Raw genomic sequence first — 12,966 nt, 5'->3', positions numbered from 1 at the left:
CCCTTATGTATGTGTAGGATCACCATTTGTCACAATAGAAAATGGTAGTAAACAATATTAAGACATGCATCGGTCACCTAGCATACAACACCTATAAAATATAAAAAAAGAAAAAAAGAAAATTATATATACTCACACGTAGAGACATATGATTTTATTTATTTTACCAAAGTTTCAACGCTGTGTAAATAATTGAATTGCGTACATATAATTGTGCTTTACATTATTGTACATATTTTAGTGAGAATGAAATCATCACTATTATCTTAATACTACTTGATTAATCATTTTATGACTTTTTTTTTCTTATTCACTACTTTGTTTATTCCAGAGTCGTACTTTAAATAAACATCTAATAGTTACGTTTGTAGTGTGAAGTACAACTCATCTTTGCTTGATTTGCTAATGCATATTTTCTTATTTAAGGAAACCAAATTATTGCACTTATACCAACAATTTAGATTGTACACATTCGTCTTTGCAATAATGATAAAGATACACGAAGATCTTAACAACTTAAATCATACAATTATGGTTATCATACATTCTTTTTTTTTTTTTTTTTATAATTATGCGTAATCTTAGAGATACTCTCGTCATAAATAATAGACAAAGTTTTAATAAAACTTTAATAATTCATTAATTAATTTTTTTTTCACGATATAACTTATAAATTTTTGACGTAGAATCAAAGATCATATTCATAAAGAATTTCAAAATTTAGTAGTTTTGCTCATAACAAACCTTAATGACACAACCCAACTTCTTAGTGAGGGCTACTCTATTTTTGGTTTACAAATTACAATTTAGTTTTCAAACTCAAATTGATGTCTTGAATACCAACTTGAGTTTGAATGATATTGAAATACAATTAAAAAATCTCTAGTTGTCAATAAATAAATATGTTATCCTTGTAATTAAATCGCTCAAAAGCAATACGTCCCATCTGGTAATTATTTTTTAACGCTTATTTTTAACTACATATTTTATGAAATTCACAATTTTTATCAATTTTCAACAACAAATTTCAATAAATTTTATTAAAATCTACTGAAAAAATAATTTTTAGCTAAACTAAATAGGGGCATACAAGTCTTGGAAGTTAGAAGTATAGCACAACTGCTTACTACAATTCACTATCATAGTAAAAATAGATTTGCTTTCAAATTAAATATAATATTGCTTTGAAATTGGCAATAAGTGGTGCAGTTACAAGTTTACATCAATTTTCCTGATGAACGATAATGACGTGCCATTAAATCTGCATTGAAATATTGATAATGGCCGTCAAAAGTGTAAGCATGATGCCATGATTTCAATTAAATTGGCATTTTTGGCATAAATCATACCTTCCACGGCAAAATATAATCAAAGATTTTTATTTGCCCTCTAGAAGATTGATCTTTCAGCAGGTTGACATTACGTCAGATGAATTAATTAAAAATAAAAATAAAAATTATGTGTTTATATTATTTATAAGTGGTCCATGAACCATCACTTGCACAATTTCCTCTCAAGCTTAACAATTACGTCAGATGAATTAATTTAAAAATAATAATTATGTGCTAACAATTTCTCATAATTTCTTTTAATAAAAAAGTGGTAACTTGCATATTGAGGAAGTCTAAGTTGTTCAGTAAGATAAGGTTAGAGATTGTTGAAACGATCATAAAAGTACAATGTTCCATAAGAGCAAATTCTAAGTATGTTCCACTTTAATATAAATATGTGGTACTCAATTTGGTTTTTTTTTTTTTTTTTTAAAAAAAAAAATTGTTATAAGAATCGGGGTGAAGTGATATGTTTGACTGGAATAATTGGAAATAAGTAATATTAAAAAATTCATAAATCTATCGGTTTGCCTCTAGATTTTTATTTTACTTATTTGTTTAATTTTTTTTTAACAAATTCAACAATTTAATCTTTCACCCTTTTCAAGTCAATGCTCAAACTAGTTTTAAAAATATTGAAAAATGATTGAATGTTATAATACCTATAGATTCACAGAGGTATAAACCCTGAAATGTACAAATATCATTATCCATTATATTAAGGTGGTTATATTGTTATTACAATTTTATTTATTTATTTATTTTTGTTATTGCACTAAAGGATCCTAGTATGATCGTATTGTCATAGTTGTGTTTTCATCTCTTTATTTTTTATTTTTTTTGGTTGTATTATTATCCTCAATTTTGCCTATTTAAAAATATGAAGGGGCAAATAATTTTTTTTTCACCCTCCTAACGGACTTATATTGAATAAAAGTCGACAATATATGTTGATTAATGGTAGGTTAGGGATTAGAACGCGAGAAAAAAAAGTTATACATTCAGTGCAATTAAAACATGATAGAACATAAAAAACTTGGAAACCGTATTACACTCATATAATATTAACAAGGTGAACTATGATAAATGACAAACTTAGGTTTCATTAGGGTGGTAGGTAAATGAAAGAAAAAGGGAAATGAAATACATACATGTATATCCTCTTAATAGCCACAGAAGAAAAACATGATCAAGAGAATGAGGACTAGCCGAAAAAGGAGTTATTGGGTCGGTAGATAAGAAAGTTTAACATTATTTTATAAATTCCCTAACCCTCAAACAATGAACTTTTGCACTCCCATCCAAACACACACCATATCCAAACAGAAATCCTCGATTCTCCACTCAAATAAGAAATATTGATCAACGTTTCTCGTTTTAATCTATCTATTTCTTTTTTGTTATCCGTCCAAACACGTATAACTAAAATAAGATTTGTTCAATTCACTTAACCATGGCGTAGCTATATGGTGGCCGGTGGGGCACAACCACAGAGATCGCACTATGCACATAAGGGATTTAATTGGAACCACCATCACAAACCTATCATGATATTTTGTGCTATATTAGAACATTATGCTTCCACTTGTGGACATATTCACTTTTTGAGGGCACTTTTGCAAGAAAAAGTGTGGTCTAAGCCAAATTCTTTCTTCCCTACCAAAGATGGAAATTAGGCCACCAAATGAGAGAGAATTGTATTATATACAACGTGTGACTTGTGACAAGGAATAGGACTAGGACTTTTGAGTCTATTATTGCCATTAAAAAACTATCATTCTTCTATTCCATTTAGGCTGCAGGCATTTCCACCCATCCTTTGTCAAATGAAAATGTTTTTCTCTATATTTTGGTTCAATTGTCTACTCCCTTGATAGTGCCTTTTGAATTTTAGGCACCAACTTTTTGAGGAATTTTCTAATCATTCAATTGGGAGAGGATTAACAACAAATACAAAAATCTCTTTCATTCAATATTATAAAGGTCTACCATACATATTCACTAGTGCACAAATTAGAAACGTCTCTCCACGTACTCAGACTATCATAAAATGATATTGTGCATGTCACATGACACTAGGAGCATCTTTCATAAGGATTAAAATCCGATTTTAGTCAAAGTCAAAGTCAAAGTCAAACAATAAATATTAACCACATCTCTTATAAGTTCCACAATTTTTCAACTACACATTTCAAAAAATTCTATCACAATCTATTAAAAAAATCTAATTTTAATTCATACCAAACACCCTCCATCATCTCCTGTGGATAGTTCTTTCTATGATCCTTCGATAGTAAAGATTATATCAAAATGTCAATTCAACCTGCCTTTTTCATATTCAATTGTGTAGGCGTACTGTTTCTAATGCAAATAGAAACCTCAAATTTGCACCACAATCGGTTTCTAACATTTTTTTTTTCTATTTTATTAGGGACCGCTTGAACAAATGGCCCCCACTTATATCGACTTTGCGCTATAGTTTCAAACATGAAAGCAATATTAAGCAAAACTATAGACTTATCATTCACTATGGACGTGAGAGTTGTGCGTACTCAGCCAAAGTATTCCTAAAATTCATGCTTCATACAAATACAAGTCAAACATCTTTAAGCGCCATACTGCCATGGAGGTCTCCAACCTAGGACATGGCATTCCTGGCTTTCCATTGACCCCGTCTAGGTCAATGAACTAGCTAATTATTCGTTTTCAACTCTTCCATTTAATGGTTCAATGGGCGGCGGGATGGCTCAGCACTACCAACTTTCAATTTTTATTTTTTTTATGCTAAAACAAAATTTAAGAATGTTAAAAAACCAAAGGTTAATCACAAATTCTTCACATAGAAAAATGTAGTTACGGACTCGTTGTACATCACGGAATATCAAGAATCCAATGAATCGAGGATGTCACAATGTTTTCAGAATTCCAAGTTCACGAAAAAATCAGACAAAAGATAGGGGTTTCAAGATTGTAAACATTTTCTGATTCAAACAACTCAATCCCCACGTCCCGGCAAAAGAGATGACCAGCAGGCCATTTTTTACAAGTGCAATACTGTTGAAAAATATTGGCAAATAATAGTGTTACCGTAATGTATATTTGGGCAGAGTAACAACGTTTGGATGGTTTTGAATGGTCGAGGCAAGAGTTCGACTCTTTCTTCTTAAAACGATAATGTCCCGCACTGGTACTGACGATATTGCAGCACTCGTTTCCCAAGATACAACGACCTCGCCTTATAATAGTAATACTTCAAATTACAAAACCCGACGAACCGCTAAAGTTTAGATCTCTCCACACAAACTGGATGACTAAAATGCACGAAAAATAATTTTCGAGAACTGAATTATAAAAACAGGAATGATGCAGGGACAATGGGATAATTTCCGGGGAGTAGAAAATCAATTCTGATTTTTGGAATGAATTAAAACCGAGATATGGGGGCCTATATATAGATGTTGAAATGTTGTGTCCCAACAGACACAACTGTCGAAAAGTTGTGTCCAAAAGACACAAACAGTTTGGACAGCCAACCGCCACAACTGATTAGACATTCAACCGCCAAATTCTAAAAGCACCACGTGTCACACACAGAAAATTTGGGAAGAAAAAATAATAACATAAAATATATTATTATTATTATTAAATAATAATAAAATAATATAATTCAAATGTTATTTTACCAAAAAATATCTATCAGCTTGGCCCAAGCCCACGACCGTGCCGGTCGGACGGACGGCAACGACGGTGCGCGCGTGTGGGCTTTAGCTTAACCTACTAGCATGTAGGTTCTCTCCCCCTCAAAGACTATTGGTACCCCTTGGGGCCCAAACCCAAATCCCAAACTTGAGCTATATAAGGTGGTTTATATTCTTCTAGTTTTTCTATGTGGGATTGGTATTTTCCAATTTTCCACCTATTTTATTTTAACATCAAGTGGACATCTTTTGACCTTAATTTCTCATTCACCCTAAATTGGTTTTGAGAAAATAAATATATTATATTAATCTACTCATGGAGTAGAACACATTCGGCCAAAGAAATCTTATATCCGATTAACAGGACCCACTAAATTAATTGGTCAAAAATTGATCAAACCAACTAATTAAAACCTAATTTTTCCAACAAATACATTTACCTTACAAGAGGTATGATCAGGTACTCCGCATAAAAGGGCTGCACAACAGAAGAAGAATGTAACAGATGAATCAAGAAATTAATCAAACGAAAGTTATCGAGTTTCGCTTTGAAACCAGCAAGTTTCTAGTTGACCGAGTCTTGCTGCATGATTATACGTGACAATCATTTGCAAGATATCTTGCAAGTGTAACACAACAGTTAAATCCCAAATGGTTTATAGAAACTAAGATATGGTATACATAAGATGTAACTGCACATAATTATCCTAAACTGAGTTTACGGAAAAATAAGTGCAGAAAGTAAGTTTCTTATTGTAGTTGTTGCATGGTTAATTAGCACATAACGTCCGTCCTTACCTTTTATTTTTTGCCATTTTCTCCATTATTTCCGCCTTTCATTACGCAAAAAGTCCATTTTCATCCATTTTCTCAATTAAAAGTCGTGAAATGATGAATATACCCTTTTATTTAAATAAACAAAAGAAAAAGAAAAAGAATGAACTAATTGTAATTATAGTCCCAAATTTCTTTTAAAATGTTCAAACAAGTGCAAAATAAATTATTAAAAGAGTAATTAACACATAATGTCCCTACTTTTACAAGTATTGTGAAAAATATCCATACCTTTCATTTTTTTAACATTTTCACCCTTAATTACACATTTAATTGCGCAAACTATCCTTTCTATCTATTTTCATTCAATTTCTCAATAAAAGATATGAAATGACAAATATATCCTCTGGTTAAAAAAAAATAAAGAAAAATAAAGAAAATATATTCTTTTAAATTTCAAAAATTTTAATAATTTATTTGGGATTTGTCTGCACTTTTTAATTTTTAATTTTTTTAATTATTTATCTGGGACTCATTTGCACTTTTTTTTAGCTATTTATTTTTCATTTTTTAAATTTAAATAGAAGAATATATTCGTCATTTACAGCTTTTTATTGAGAAATTGGAAGAAAATTGATAGAAATGAAAATCAAATGTGTAATTAAGGATGAAAATGTCAAAAAATGAAAAATATAAACGTTTTTTTATAATAATAGTGAAAAGTAGAGACATTATGTGCTAATTACCCTTTTACTAATTTAATGGGGACTTGTTTGCAAATTTTTAAAAAAATTGGGAATATGGTTACAATTAGTTCTTCCTTTTTCTTTTATTTAAATGGAAGGGTATATTCATCATTTTACATTTTTTAGTTGAAAAAATGGATGAAAATGACATTTTATACCATGAGTGGTGGAAATAGAGGTGAAAATTCCAAAAATAAAAGGTAAGGATGTTTTCACAATAACAGTGAAACATGAAGATGTTATGTTACCTGTTGTTGTACTGGATCATGTAAATGAATTACCTTCCACATGAACATGTAAAAGGATGTTATTGCATTCTTGTTCTTCAAATCAATCGAATTGGCATGATTCCAAAGTAATGAAGCCAACACAATATGACCAATAACCTAAACAAATGCAAAGAAAGAATTTAAAATTTAAACAGCCATCTGTTTTTCACTGTATAAACTAGCTTTAGCGCTTGGTTCTTGTTTGTTATTCTTGGTACTACATATAATGCTAAGAGTCGTAATAGCTTCTTTCAGGGGATCTTTTGGCAAATAAACAAAGTTTTACTAGAAAAGGTTCGATGATTCAACAAACAAGATTTCAGCTTTTATATAAAATATTGTCCAATCTTCTCCAATCCACCTTTGCAAATTTAATTTAACAACCGTTTATTTTGAATACGTAAAACAGACGAAGAAGATTGAATTACCGTTATCCATTTGCTCCAGATACAGGATGATGTTACTCCCACTGACAAAGCAACAAGATAAGCCATCTCAAGAAGCGAAATACAAATCCAAAAGACCTGCAAAAAGGACTCAGTGAAATCAGGGAAAAGACATGGTACAGAAGCTTGTTAGAATTGAATTTGATATTGACTGTTATCTAACCCTCTGTTGGCCCAATCGGACTGTAAAAGATCGAATGCCAAATATCTTGTCCCCAACAATATCTGGTATATCCTACAAAATCAAGCTTTAATGTTAAGAATAAAAATTTCTCTAGATGCTAATACACATTAGAACTATCAAGCAAAGAAGGGGTGTAATGCACATAAAAATGTATACGATTATCCAATTTTTCACAATTTTTTTAATATTGGTATTGGTTCAGATATTACTTTTATCACCCAACAGTAACATGATATGGTTAGAGTTCATAGAACTCATGATGTCTTTGTACATAAATTTTCTTTTCTGGAAGATAAAAATACCAAAAAGAATTTGAATTTTTCAGCTAAAGACTGAGGTTGCGATTCATAATGAACTTAATTTGAATGCTAAATTTCTACATTGTAGAACTCTATTGTAATTTTATAATCTATTGTTTATTCAAGTATTGAATTAGACTACTCTGCCCTATACCATGCGACATTGGTTTCTGGATGCTATTTGGTTTTCCAAATTTTTTTCCATGTGATAATCCTCCTGCATGCATTTGCACAAGTTTAAGATAAAATGTACTTATTACTAATGCAAAATATAAATTGAGAAACTTAAAATAACAGAAGTTAACAAAACCTATGATTATTTTTAAAATAATTATTTCTTTAAAGTTTAAATCATAAATCCAGCGTCTCAAGTAAATGTAGTTCACTTAAGAATAAAGGGTTGCAATTGACGTGCGACTAGCAATTTGCCCCGACCATCTTCCTTCACTTACACTATCATAAACATCAAAACACCATATTAAGTTTTTGCAAATAAACATCATATTAATTTTTTTGCAATTATATAAACTATAGACCAATCATTGTCATTAATCCAACGGATAAGAGAACCAATCATTACAAATGCCCAAGGTTGTTGGTCTACGAACTAGCTGCAGTTATTAATCTATGTTGATTCATTTATGACCATTTGTTGATGAAAATTGGCTGTCAATGAGATTAAGAAACCCACACCAGTCCGTGTTTAAGTTAGACCTCTTGAACTACCTCATCTAAAAACTTAAAATTGCAGTGAGTAAAATTTACTTAAATTTAGTCTTCAATGCAGCCCTGCACATGCAAGCTGGACTTTCACCAAAGGCCATACACAAGCCTAATTTTCAAAAATGACTGGCGGCAGACTTGAATCCTGGACTTTTTGCCTACTTTGAGACCATGTTAAACACTATCTAAAAGTTTTAACTATTAGAGAAGGAATATATTTTTTATTTAAGTATAATCTTCAACACTCACCTCAACGTGGAAGTTGGATATGGGGAAATGAGTACAAAAGATTAGGGTACATCAGTTAATGATATTTTAGAACCTTGATCATTGATTTTGTTCCACAATTCAGTATTGAGTTTGGGTCGCATGAAAAAATCCTGTAACTCTTTAGTCTGACTTCGTTCTATTTTCTTGGTTCTATTCCGAAATTTTAATGCGCACTGTACACTACAATCACTGAAGAGTTCAAGTACTTAATAGGGTTACAAGCACCCACTTACATTCATCATGCATTACAAATATAGAGCATTATCCTACTAATATTAGGTTTGCATTCAAGATATAAATACACATATTCAGCATGCAATAAGAAAATCCTGCTTCCAAAGATTCAAGTGAAAATTTATAAGGTAAACATGTTCTATGAAAAAGAAATGTAGTTTACCTTAAATAATGCTATGACGACTGAGAAGAAGCTCATGAAGGCAGTTGCAAAAATCACAGACTTTGAAAAGACAGCTGGTCTTCCATAAACATGCATCTAAAAATTGTAAAATACATCAGTAACTAACGAAGAAATAGCAGAAACAGAGAACATAATCAAATATACCATAAGAAATGCTGAATTCCTCCCAAGCGTCTTTTTGGGGCTACAATAAATTTTAAATTGAACTTTTCACCCTCAAAGCTTAGAACTATGTCCCACTTCTTGACGTATATTCCTATTTTTTACCTTATCTATTTCGTATGATTACACTCCACTTTAGCATCACTGTTTTTTCTACATTCATCTTATAACATCTTGTCCTTTAACAATATAACATTCAAAAACATAAAGCATAGGGGGTTTAACAATTATCTGTACGAATCTTCCTATCACAGAATCCCTATGCCATCTTATTTTGGTTGTCCAAAGCAATATGTATTTTATTTTTAATTACCACAATAAGTGCACTGTACCAAGAATTAAGTAAAAGATTTCACAAGTTAGTAATAGAGACAAAAATTCTGAACAAGCCTTCGGACATTGTTTTCCTGAAATTGTAGACCCAAAGTGGTAAGCAAGCAGTCAATAATCTTTTTAACAATCATCCCAAATTTATTCATATCAAATACCATATGATAGAAATACATAAAGGTATGGCAACATTAACACCTGGATGTGCAGATAAAAGGCTATTTGAACAATCAGCGCTCATACAGCCAAGATGCACATTGCTGCAACAAATGCAAATCTTTTCCATCTCAAAAGTGGTTGCTGAAAAGGTCAAAAAAGTTGTTGAAACATGCTATATTTACTGCTGAAAATCAGAATTTGAAGGTGTCAAATTAGTTGGAACTGTAGGAGATTTATCTCGAATAACAAAAATAAAATAAATCTACTGTATATTTGAATTTTTGCTGAATATTTTAGAGATTTTTTATTGAAGTTTGTTACCATTTCCTGTATAAATACATTCATAAATTAATAAAGGAATCATTAGTTTCCCAGCCTACTTCGTGTTTTTATTATTTTCTATCAAATTAATCAACAAATTGGTATCAGAGCATAACTTCTTAAGGGACTTGTGAGGAGTAAATCAGATATGGTTTGGAACAATTAAATGGGAACACCTCGAGTTTTCACAGGAGAAAACTCTCACATTGGACTATTAAAATGAAGGTATTTTTGCAAGCAAATAATCTTTAGGATTTAATTGAGATAGAAGAACTACCAGCACCAGCGGATTCAATAGTTGCACAAATTAGAAACCAAAGAGATGAGAGAACAAGAAGGTATAAAGCCAAGACATGAATTCACTCAGTAGTGTCAAATTCAATTTTCACAAAGATTATTGCCCGTGAAATAGCCAACTAGGCGTGGGATCTTCTTAGAGAAGAATATCAAGGAAAAAAATTATAAGCAAGGAGTTTGAGATGCAGAAAATGAAAGAAATGGAAGGGATCAAGGACTACACTGACAGACTAATGGTGGTAGTCAATAAAATTAGGTTGCTAGGGGAAGAACTTCCTGATAGAAGAGTGGGAAAAATTTTGGTAATTGTTCCTGAACATTTTGAGGCCAAGATTTCATCACTTGAAGAGTCTAGGGATCTATCAACAATCACCTTAGGAGAATTAATTAATGCGATGCAAGCTTAGGAGCAAAGAAGAGCTTACAGACGAGGAGAAGGAGCTTTTCAGTGAAAGAGACTGATCATACAAGAAAACAATAAGGGTGCGTTTTATTGCTAATATTTTTCATGAAAAATGTGTTTTTTCATCCAAATTTCTACTTCTGTGCTGTTTGATTGTCATTTTTTCCATAAAAAATATTTTTCTACTTTTGGTCATATGATCATATTTTCCTCAAAATCAAGGAAAATATTTTCTTTAAGAGGAGCAGGATTCTATTTTTCAGGGAATTTACTATATGTCTCTCTGTCTCTCGTCTATCCACTCTTTCTCATTTACTCACCAATAAAAAACGGACAAATATAATATTTTCTAGGTTGAAACTTAAATAAATCAAATACATTTAATGACAATTTCCATGTAAATAAATTATAGGAAATTTAATTACCTAAAATTCATTTTCTTTCTATGCAAATTCCATATTTACAATCAAATGCATCCTAAGGATAAAAGGCAACGGAATAGAAATCAGAAAAGAGAAGGTGGAAACAACAACGAAGGCGACAAAGGTAGATGTCCACCACATCCACATTTCAAAAAAAAACTTCACGTCAACAAAAAATATTGATGGTTTAGACCAGACATCCAGTGCAGATCATGCAAGAAGATGGGGCGCATGGAAAAAGTCTGTAAAAGTAAGCAAATGGAGGGACAACCAGCTCAAGCACAAATGATGCATCAACAACAGGAAGAGCAGCTATTTGTGGCCACTTACTTTACTGGAAGCAGTACCGGTGATGCTTGGCTTATTGAGAGTGGATGCACCAACAACCACATGACAAATGATGCATCCTCTTTCAAGAATTGCACAAGTCATCAGAATCAAAGATCAGGATTGGCAATGGCCAGTTGATTGAGGTAAATGGAAAGGGAATGATGAGGACATCATTATAGTTGGATTTTTATTATTGTTTCAGTATTTTAGTTGGACTTTTATTATTGTTTCAGTTGGACTTTTATTTAAGTTTACGTATTTTAGTTAGGACTTAAATAATGGGCTTGGCCCTATATTTCTAGGTTTTTATTATTTAAACCTATCTTGGTTTGTAATTTTGGACGATGAATTTGATTAATTAAAGACTTGGCTTGCAGCCGTTTTCCCCCTCTTCCCCGCCTCTGTATTCTCTTCTCTTTCTCCCCCCATCTCTCTTCTTGTTAACTTTATTGAATCAGTCATTCTACATCAAATTGGTATCAGAGCAAACTTGGGAAAACAGTTAGGTGTTCACTGCGTTGCTCAAAAATCAATTTCTGCAGAATCCAGTTAACACCTTCACCCCCTCCTGCGACAGAAAATCTTTCCGGCTGCCTTACTGCCAAAGTCCGAAACCGTTCCAATTCCTACACCCTGTCATAACACAACCACCACCATTAACTCACTGCTGCAAAACCCGTTCACCGTCTCTGCCTTCCCAGTCATCTATTATACTCACAAGACACGGCTGCCTTCCGAGTCGCCGATAGGTCCACCGTCGCCGCCGCAGCAAGTAGCAGAATTTCTTCAAAGCAGACGGGTCGAATCTTTGCAAACAAATTATACTCTTGGCCCCCGTTTGTTTCTTAGTCGCCGACTTCAGCACTCAATACACCAGCGACTGCTACTAAACTGGCGACCCAAGTAGCTAACTCTCTCTTTCGCCAAAATCCCAGAATCCCGACTCCAACGGCCTGTCTACGCAGTTGATTCCAGCACCGCCACTAGTCGATCCATATTTGCCGTGTAATTGGGCATATATTTTCAATTGGGTTGTGCTTTATTTGTTATTAATCGGGTTATTACTTAAGGGGGATGGGTTATTAGTTATTGGGTTGGGTTAATTGGGTTATTAATTAATTGGTTTAATAATTAAGTGGGTTTGGGTTATTTGTATTGCTTGGGCTTGGGCTTGGGCTTGGGCTTGGGCTTGTTTAAGGTTTTGAGTATGATTTAGGCCCAAATTTGTGAAATGGGCTCATTTATTATTTTGTTATTCTGATTTTGTATTATTATTATTAAAAAAAAAAAAAGGTCAAAAAAAAAAAAGAAAGAAAAAAAAAAAAAAGACCAAAAAAAAAAAAAAAAAAAAAAAAAAAAAAAAAAAAAAAAAAAAAAGATTTTT

At 32.1% G+C, this 12,966-nt stretch overlaps 1 pseudogene; it reads right to left on the bottom strand.

Moving 5' to 3' along the window:
* Positions 1-5,433: 5,433 nt before the first annotated feature.
* LOC111390899 overlaps positions 5,434-12,966 on the bottom strand; it is a 28,904-nt pseudogene continuing 21,371 nt past the window's right edge.

This window comes from Olea europaea, unplaced genomic scaffold (assembly GCF_002742605.1).
Source record: "Olea europaea var. sylvestris unplaced genomic scaffold, O_europaea_v1 scaffold724, whole genome shotgun sequence".
Taxonomy (NCBI): domain Eukaryota; kingdom Viridiplantae; phylum Streptophyta; class Magnoliopsida; order Lamiales; family Oleaceae; genus Olea; species Olea europaea.
Note: the sequence above shows the minus strand (reverse complement) of the source record. Positions and strands in the feature narration are given on the sequence as shown.